At 55.9% G+C, this 7,568-nt stretch overlaps 1 pseudogene; it reads left to right on the plus strand.

Annotated features, from left to right (window-relative positions):
* Positions 1-379: 379 nt before the first annotated feature.
* On the plus strand, positions 380-1,799 carry LOC126929466 (60S ribosomal protein L5-like; annotated as a pseudogene).
* Positions 1,800-7,568: the final 5,769 nt, after the last annotated feature.

The raw sequence follows: 7,568 nt of genomic DNA on the forward strand, positions 1-7,568 counted from the left end.
AGAGGTTTGTTTGGCTTTGGTTCTGCAGGCTACACAGGAAGCAGAATGCTGGCATCTGCTTCTGGTAAGGGCCTCAGGAATAATGAGTGAATTCTCCTCACTCATTACTGCAAGCCGTTCTTGAGGGATCCAGCCCTGTGACCCAAACGCCTCGCACCAGGCCTAACCTCCAGCGTTGGAGATCTTATTTTAACATGAGATTTGGAGGGGACAAGACATCCAAAGCATATCTAGAAGTCTTACCTTCTCCTCCATTATTTTGAAAAAATATTTGAAGGATTAGCATTTCTTCTTATTTAAATGTTTGGTAGAGCCTTTCCCTGCCCAGCACTGCTGGGTCTGCAGGTCTCTGTTGAGCCACAGACATGGGTGTCTGTTCCACAGGATGGAGTTTGTTAAAGTTGAGAATAAGGCCAACTTTAAGAGATACCAAGTGAAATGTGGAAGATGAGGAGAGGTAAAACTGGTCACTATGCTCAGAAACGCTTGGTGGTACAGGATGAAAGTAAATACGACTTTTATCCCAAATACAGGATATTTACACCCAAATACGGGATATTTACACCCAAATACGGGATGATAGTTTGTGTAACAAACAGAGATACCATTTGTCAGGTTGCTTATGCCCGTATCGAGGGGGATGTGATAGTCTGCGTAGCATATGCCCACGAACTGCTGAAATACGGTGTGAAGGTTGGCCTGACAAATGACGCTGCAGCATATTGCCCTGGCCTGCTGCTGGCCCACAGGCTTCTCAATAGGTTTGGCCTGGACAAGATCTAGGAAGGCCAAGTGGAAGTGACTGGTGATGAATACAACGTGGAAGGCATAGATGGTCAGCCAGGTGCCTTCACCTGCTCTTTGGATGCAGGCCTTGCCAGAACTCCCACTGGCAATGAAGTTTTTGGTGCCCTGAAGGGAGCTGTGGGTGGAGGCTGGTCTATCCTTCTCAGTACCAAACGATTCCCTGGTCATGATTCTGAAAGCAACTAATTTAATGCAGAAGTGCAATGGGAGCACATCATAGGCCAGAATATTTCAGATTACATGTGCTACTTAATGGAGGAAGATGAAGATGCTTACAAGAAGCAGTTCTCTCAATACATAAAGAACAGGGTAGGCCAGGCACAGTGGCTCAGACCTGTAATCTCAGCATTTTCGGAGGTCGAGGCAGGGTGATCACTTGAGGTCAGGAGTTTGCAACCAGCTGGTCAACATGGTGAAACCTCATCTCTACTAAAAATACAAATATTAGCTGGATGTGGTGGTGGGTACCTGTGATCCCAGCTGCTTGGGAGGCTGAGGCAGGAGAATCACTTGAACCTGGGAGGTGGAGGTTGCAGTGAGCTGAGATCATGCCTCTGCACTCCAGCCTGAATGACAGAGTGAGACTCCATCAAAAAAAAGAAAAAAAGCATAACTCCAGACACGATGGAGGAGATGTATAAGACAGCTCATGCTGTGGCCGTGTGCAGTGGCTCATGCCTGTAATCCCAGCAGCTCAAGAGGCTGAGGCAGGAGAGTTGCTTGAACCTGGGAGGCGGAGGTTTTGCAGTGAGCCAAGACTGCGCCACAGCACTCCAGCCTGGGTGACAGAGTGAGACTCCATCTCAGAAAAAAAAAAAAAAAAAAAAAAAGAAAGCTCATGCTGCTATATGAGATAATCCAGTCTATGAAAAGAAGCCCAAGAAAGAAGTTAAAAAGAAGAGGTGAAAATGTCCCTTGCTCAGAAGAAATACCGGGTAGTTCGAAAGAAGGCAAGCTTCCTCAGAGCTCGAGAGCAGGCTGCTGAAAGCTAAACCAAACAATTTCTATGAGGATTTTCCAGATAAAGACAATAAACTTGTTGACAGCAACTAAAAAAATGTTTGGTAGAATTCACAAGTGAAGTCATCCGTCCTTGTGCTTTTCAGTGTGGAAATTTCAAAAATTACTATTTCAATCTGTTTACTTGTTGAGTAAGCCTTGGTAGTTTCTTTCAGTAATTTGTCCATTTAATCTGTTATCTAATTTGTTGGCACACAATCGTTCATGGCATTCTCTTATCGTCCTTTTTATTTCTGGAGGATCTGTAGTGATATCCCATCTTTCATTTTTGATTTTGATAATTTTTTTGGAGACAAGGTCTTGCTCTGTCACCCAGGCTGGAGTGCAGTGATGCAACCACAGCTCACTGTAGCCTTAACCTGCAGCCTGGCCCCGAGAGAAGGCCAGCAGGGCAGGAGGGTCACCCGGACAGGTGGACGGGCTGCTGTGCTGGCCTGGTCAGTTGTGCATCTGAAGGGATTTAAGCTGAGGCCATGACATGGCTGGAGGTGAGTTGTAGAAGAGGCCAGCCCAAAGCACTGGCATCCGCACTGAAGCCCCTGTGGACACTGATGTCTGAAACTGGAACTGGCTACAGTGGTCGACAGATGCTCTGGGACCCCTACCATAGCCTGGAGGACACACCAGGGACTGGGGCTTCAGCAACAGGCAGACACCCTCAATCACGGGCTTGTGTGTGGGGACTCGGACAGAAGCACACAGTCGCTGTGGGGTGAAGGTGGAGGGACACAGCAGGGGCTGGAGAGGGCGGGGCTGTCACTGTGCGGACATCAGGGCAGGTGTCTCTGAGGAGGGGGCATTGTGCAGGGTCCCCATCAGTCACCTGCAGGAAGAGGGGCGGAGCTGGCAGGATTCCAGCCACATGTTGGGCAAAGCATGCATGGGAGGACCCGCTCTGATCTGTCACCCGAGGGAGAGGGGCACGGCCAGGCGTGGGGGGACCTGCTCTGATCAGTCACCTGAGGGAGAGGGGCACGGCCAGGCATGGGGGGACCTGCTCTGATCAGTCACCTGAGGGAGAGGGGCACGGCCAGGCGTGGGGGGACCCGCTCTGATCAGTCACCCGAGGAAGAGGGACACGGCCAGGCGTGGGGGGACCCGCTCTGATCAGTCACCCGAGGGAGAGGGGCATGGCCACGAGGGGCAGAGCAGGCAGGACTCCAGCCATGCACTGGGCAAGCATGTAGAGGAGGATCTACTCTGCTGCTGCCATCTTGAAGTTCTTTATCTTTGCTTTTATTTCCTTAGAGACAACGTTTTGCTGTGTTGCCCAGGCTGGTCTGTAACTCCTGGGCTCAAGAGATCTTTCTGCCTCAGCCTCCCAAAGTGGTGGGATTACAGGTATGAACCATGGCACCTGCCTGGGGCCCACAAGTCTGGAGCTGTGCTTGGCTGGGGGCCCCTGTGGTGGACGTGGGAGTCAGGACCCTCCAGCTGTAACAGGAAGGGGCCGGAGGTTGGGCTCCTGGCTGGGCTGGAGCCCAGCCCAGTGGAGGTGAAAGTCAAAAGCTGTGGGGAGGGGAGTTAGGACAGCCAGGCCAAGACCCAGAATTCTCTGGAAATGGGGAGGTCCCGTGAGTGGATGGTGTCGGGGTTCTGGGCACTGCACTTGGAGGGGGAACAAGGAAGGGCCAGTGAAGTGGCAGAGGAAGGCCCCCCATGTTATAGGACTGGCAAGACCCCAAACTGGGACTTAGCCTGGAAGGGTTCTTGGCTTCCCCAAGTGGAATTCAAGGGTGAGCTGGTGGTGTTGGACCGCGGTCTTCCATTGAACGGTGCTGCTTCTTGAGGGCTAACTTCTAGGCAGTGCACCCACAGCATATGGTGTTTGGCAGCTGTATTTATACCCCTGTGAACCCACTTTCAATTACACGCAAATTAAGGATGGGCCAATGCAAATTGAGGGGTAAGTTATTTAGAATTTTCTAGGAAAAAGGCGGTAGCTTCTGGGTCATTGCCATGGAAAGGGCTGGCACCTTATGGGTTGTTGCCATGGCATTTGTAAACTGTCGTGGTGCTGGTGGGCGTGTCTGATGCCAGTGAACAGTGAGGGCAGCCAGGGATCCGCCTCTCACCGTCTGCTGGTTCCTGCTGGTTTCTTCACTTCATCCTGCCTGGACCAGGTCCTGTTTGGGTCAGTGGGGCTGGGACCAGAAAGCAAGTCCTGCCAGTCTCTTACTTCACCTGAATGCCAAGGGGAGAAGCTTCTGGAAGGAGGAGGGTTGGAGGGGCAGGAGCTGGGCTGGAAAGGGGCTGCAGTGGGGGTGGGGCAGGTTGGGGTGAAGGTGGGGGGTTTGCTGTGTGGGGGACAGGGCATGGAAGGGGCTGCCTGCAGTGGAGGGAAGCAGGAGGGTCTGCTCTGGGAGCAAATGTGAGGCGGCCCCACTCCTGTGTCCGCTCCAGGGGCCCTGTCCTCCCAGGGATGGGGAGATGGGGCTGCCCTGCGATGTTCAGGGGCCCTGTCCTCCCGGGGATGGGGAGGTGGGGCTGCCCTGCGATGTTCAGGGGCCCTGTCCTCCCGGGGATGGGGAGGTGGGGCTGCCCTGCGATGTTCAGGCCCTGTCCTCCCGGGGATGGGGAGGTGGGGCTGCCCTGCGATGTTCAGGCCCTGTCCTCCTGGGGATGGGGAGATGGGGCTGCCCTGCGATGTTCAGGCCCTGTCCTCCCGGGGATGGGGAGATGGGGCTGCCCTGAGATGTTCAGGCCCTGTCTTCCCGGGGATGGGGAGGTGGGGAGCCCTGCGATGTTCAGGCCCTGTCCTCCCGGGGATGGGGAGGTGGGGAGCCCTGCGATGTTCAGGGGCCCTGTCCTCCTGGGGATGGGGAGGTGGGGCTGCCCTGCGATGTTCAGGCCCTGTCCTCCCGGGGATGGGGAGGTGGGGCGCCCTGCGATGTTCAGGGACCCTGTCCTCCCGGGGATGGGGAGATGGGGCTGCCCTGCGACGTTCAGGGGCCCTGTCCTCCCGGGGATGGGGAGATGGGGCTGCCCTGAGATGTTCAGGCCCTGTCTTCCCGGGGATGGGGAGGTGGGGAGCCCTGCGATGTTCAGGCCCTGTCCTCCCGGGGATGGGGAGGTGGGGAGCCCTGCGATGTTCAGGGGCCCTGTCCTCCTGGGGATGGGGAGGTGGGGCTGCCCTGCGATGTTCAGGCCCTGTCCTCCCGGGGATGGGGAGGTGGGGCGCCCTGCGATGTTCAGGGACCCTGTCCTCCCGGGGATGGGGAGGTGGGGCGCCCTGCGATGTTCAGGGGCCCTGTCCTCCTGGGGATGGGGAGATGGGGCTGCCCTGCGATGTTTAGGGGCTGGGGGTTCACAGAGGAGACGCTGCCGGGCCTGCTGGGAGCCAGGCTGAACTGCAGACAGGCAGGGACGCCGGCGGTGGGGACGCTGGGCTCTGCCGCAGATGCCTCCCCTCCTGCAAGACCCCTCACAGGGGTGCGGGCTGCAGAGGCTCCCGGCCCTGCCCACCTGTCCATGTCCTGAGGAGTGGAGGTGAGGGCTGAGCCCTGGAGAATAGGGTTGTCCTGATGACGAGTGATGATATTTCCAGTGTCCTCTCCTGCATCCTACAAGAGAGGCTGTGCCCGGCGACTTCCCAAACAAAACACCGAATGCTCGGCATGAGGTGTTGGAGCAGGTGCTGCTGCCCGGCAGCAGAGGCTGGCAGGAAGACACCGGGCCTCCGGGCAGAGGCCCAGGGTGGGCCCCCAGGAGTCCTTCCCCTCCTGTCCCCCATGATGCTTCTCCGGGCCTTGGATGAGTGCTTCAGAACATCTCATCTCACCCCTGCCACTGGGCACAGCTGGGGCCTAGAGAAAGGTGCGAACTTATGAGAGGAAAGAGCTGTGAGGAAGGTGAGGTTTCAGTGGCTAAACCCACTGGACCCATGTGTAATGGAGGCTGATGGGCAGGTCTGGTCCAGGGAAACCAAGGACAGGCCACACACATCCACAGCCTGCGGGAGGGTCCTGGCGAGTGTCCCCTGGGACCAATGGCTCCCTCAGGCCACTCCATCTTGCCAGGGGAGTCAAGAGGTGCCCGGAGGCGAGATGCTCACTAAAGGAGTGCCAGGCAGGCTCTGAGAGCTGCCAGAGGCCAGAACCCATATCCTAACACGTTAGCCTCCCGGCCCTGCCCCATGTGTCTTCAAGGGGACAAGACTGGAGGGCAGAGCGGAGGAGACTCAGGGGTCCTGGCACCTGCCACCAGGTGGGAAGTGTGATGAGGCCTCTCCCCACACTCCTGTGGAGGAGGCTGAGCCCAGCGGCCCTGGCCCGAGAGAGCCCTTGGGGTGCACGTGCCCCAGCAGGTGGGTCTGTGCAGGAGGCTGAGCCCAGCGGCCCTGGCCCGAGAGAGCCCTTAGGGTGCACGTGCCCCAGCAGGTGGGAGGCCAGCTCCACCCTGGACTACACCTGCCGTCCCTGGTGGTTCTGAGAAATTGCATTGTGAATGACGAGGTTCAGTTGGACTTTCTCCTGATAGATTCCTGCAAATTAATTGAAAATAAAATGCATGAGCTTTTCTTTTAATGAGAAAAGGCAGATTTAGCTGGAACTAATCAGTGAGGGGCTGGAGCAAACTCAGAGACCGTGGAAGGAAAATAAAAGTTTGAAGGCATTTGAGAAATATGGCAATTCTCCCCAAACAATGACACGGTGACGAATTAATATCCCGAGCTCCGAGTTACTGCAGGGCTTGTGAGGCAATGAGAACCCATTACCCGCACAACACAATTCCCGGTCCCACTGTCATTATCTCTTAATTAAATCACATTACGGATGGGTTTGCTGTCACAGTTATACTGATGGTCCCTAGGAAACCGCTTTGAGAGGCAGGAGCTGCAGCGTTTGGGGACTGGCCAGGGCCTGGGTCCACGAACCACAGCCCCTGGGCCCCCTCCAGCCCCACTCCCCACCCGCACCCATCACTCTGCTCTTAGAGTGGTGCTGGCCCTCGCTCCGTCCCTCCTTCCTTCCCATGGATTTTCTTCGAAATGAGCTTGGCTGGCCAGGTGTGGTGGCTCACACCTGTCATCCCAGCACTTTGGGAGGCCGAGGCAGGCGGATCACTTGAGGCCAGGAGTTCGACATTAGCCTGACCAATATGGTAAAAACCCGCCTGTACAAAAAATACAAAAATTAGCTGGGTGTGGTGATGCATGCCTGTAATCCCATCTACTCGGGAGGCTGAGGTATGAGAATCGCTTGAACCCGGGAGGCAGAAGTTGCAGTGAGCTGAGATCGAACCATTGCACTCCAGCCTGGGTGACAGAGCAAGACTCTGTTTCAAAAAAAAAAAAAAAAAAAAAAAAAAAAAGGAAGGAAAAGAAAAGAAACGGGCCTGGCCACAATTCGGCAGCAACTCTTGATGCTGAGGGTATCAGGGGCTGGTGATCTGTCCCCAGGAGTCTGGCCATGACCTTCAGCTGCATTATCCTCTGCACTCAGCCAAGAGACCCCCTGAGGTCTTGTGATGAGAACTGCCTGAGCCCTGGAGACCCGCTGTGGGAACCCGTCGTATTAGCGTCTGTCCTTGTGTAACAAGGTCACCACAAACCTCGCAGCTCGAGATGACACACATCTGTCATCACACAGTCTCTGTGACCAGCGGTCTGGTGCTGCTTAGTGGTGTCCCCTGCTCGGCCCGCAGGCTGCCATCAGGTGGCAGCTGGGCTGGAGGCTGAGCTGGGGCAGAGTTCACCTCCACGCTCACTCTGGGTGCTGGCACCCATCTGTCCTTTCAGC

The sequence above is a fragment of the Macaca thibetana genome, chromosome 10 (genome assembly GCF_024542745.1).
Source record: "Macaca thibetana thibetana isolate TM-01 chromosome 10, ASM2454274v1, whole genome shotgun sequence".
In the NCBI taxonomy this organism is placed as follows: domain Eukaryota; kingdom Metazoa; phylum Chordata; class Mammalia; order Primates; family Cercopithecidae; genus Macaca; species Macaca thibetana.